At 46.2% G+C, this 2,024-nt stretch overlaps 1 non-coding gene across 1 annotated transcript; it reads left to right on the forward strand.

Moving 5' to 3' along the window:
• Nucleotides 1-1,187: 1,187 nt before the first annotated feature.
• Nucleotides 1,188-1,259, forward strand: TRNAH-GUG (transfer RNA histidin (anticodon GUG)). The gene has a single exon. It is a non-coding gene; the product is annotated as a tRNA-His (tRNA).
• The last annotated feature ends 765 nt before the right edge of the window (nt 1,260-2,024 follow it).

Raw genomic sequence — 2,024 nt, forward strand, 5'->3', positions numbered from 1 at the left:
AAGGAGGAGAGGTGAACGTGCATCCATGTATGCAGGCGAGAAGGGAAGGAGCATTGGTCATGCATCCCTGCATGAGGGTGAGACAGGGAGGAGATATGATCCCCGTATGAAGCCGAGAGAAGGAGGAGGCGTGAACGTGCATCCATGTATGCAGGCGAGAAGGGAAGGAGTATTGGTCATGCATCCCTGCATGAGGGTGAGACAGGGAGGAGATATGATCCCCGTATGAAGCCGAGAGAAGGAGGAGGCGTGAACGTGCATCCATGTATGCGGGCGAGACAGGAAGGAGCATTGGTCATGCATCCCTGCATGAGGGTGAGACAGGGAGGAGATATGATCCCCGTATGAAGCCGAGAGAAGGAGGAGGCGTGAACGTGCATCCATGTATGCGGGCGAGATGGGAAGGAGCATTGGTCATGCATCCCTTCCTGAGGGTGAGACAGGGAGGAGATAAAATCCCCGTATGAAGCCGAGAGAACGAGGAGACATGAACGTGCATCCATGTATGTGGGCGAGAAGGGAAGGAGCATTGGTCATGCATCCCTGCATGAGGGTGAGACAGGGAGGAGATAAAATCCCTGTATGAAGCCAAGAGAACGAGGCGGCATGAACATGCATCCTTGTATGCAGGTATGACATGGAGTCATCATGAACATGCATCCCTTTATAAGGACATAACATGGAGGACGCATGAACATGAATGCCTGAATTTTATGGTGGTGGCCTTCGGGTGATTTGGCACGTGCAATTGGTAAAGAGCACTTCTCCTGTGCAAAAAAATAAATGTACTATTAGCACCCCGGAGGGAGCCTCTGCACTTCTTATAGGGAGAAAACTCTGCAATGGAAGGGGACAGGGTCAATAACAGCTGTAAACTCTCACAAGACCATCACTGCTCTCACACTTTCCTGCTCTCAGGCTGGCGGGCCATTATCGGCCCTGGCTGCCGCACCATTGCCAGGTTTGTGTAACTATATTATTTCTAATTGGCTCCACTTTGATGACTTTCATTTGGATTCTGACTTGATTATTGAGATCTTAAATAAGTGACTGGGGATCAGGTGTCCACTTATTCTCATGGATAACATCACAACCAACCTTTAATTCAAACATGAGTCATGACATCACAGATGGAGTACAGCTTATGATAGAGGTGGAACGTCACATTGTAGCAGCCCAAGTAGCTCGCCGTGATCGTATAGTGGTTAGTACTCTGCGTTGTGGCCGCAGCAACCTCGGTTCGAATCCGAGTCACGGCATTGCGGTGAGGCAATGTCACGGCAGTTGGGCAGATATTTTAGAATTTCCATTAATACATTGGCAATCTCTGTGGAGGACTGAAACAATTCGATATGTCCTGTTACTGTTATGAACCTTTTGTTTCTTTAATGCTCTTTGCACACTTTTTCATCGGGTGACTGTAATGTATTTCAACCAAATCTAATTAAGAGCGCATTATGTGGTGACATTTGCAGTACATGAAACATTATAACACTGCCATTTACGTCAATAACCACTAGCTTGATTAAGACATATGTATTGCAGCAACAGTATTTCCCAGTTACAAATGGGAATAAAAACAACATCCGCGAGGGATTGAACCAACGACATTTAACTGATGTTGCCAATGGAGCGCGTTACAGAGAGCGCGAGGTCCCGCCTTTACAGTCACACGCTGATGATAATACAGATGTTTAAATAAACAGGCATATCTGTGGACTTGTGGTCTTTCTACATTGGGACTCATAGTCTAGTCCTAGGCTATTGTAGGCACTGGCGTATCTTTTAGTGGAATGAGAGGCATTCTGTAGTCGCGTGAAAGGACCTTTCAAGTCAATCTGATCTGTATTGTCCTGTGAAAAAAAGCGTTCTTAGACACAGTGAGGAGTTTTTGGGGATAATGGGAAAATCATTTCCAACTAAATGACAGGAATTTCTTAGTCCAATCATGAGGTGTGCTAGGCTTTTTTATACTGTGGCGGAAAGAGAGAGAGTATAACAGTCATTATAAATAAAGGGCCAAG

This window comes from Ambystoma mexicanum, assembly GCF_040938575.1.
Source record: "Ambystoma mexicanum isolate Mex_15411 chromosome 12 unlocalized genomic scaffold, UKY_AmexF1_1 Mex_chr12_unloc.1, whole genome shotgun sequence".
NCBI lineage: Eukaryota > Metazoa > Chordata > Amphibia > Caudata > Ambystomatidae > Ambystoma > Ambystoma mexicanum.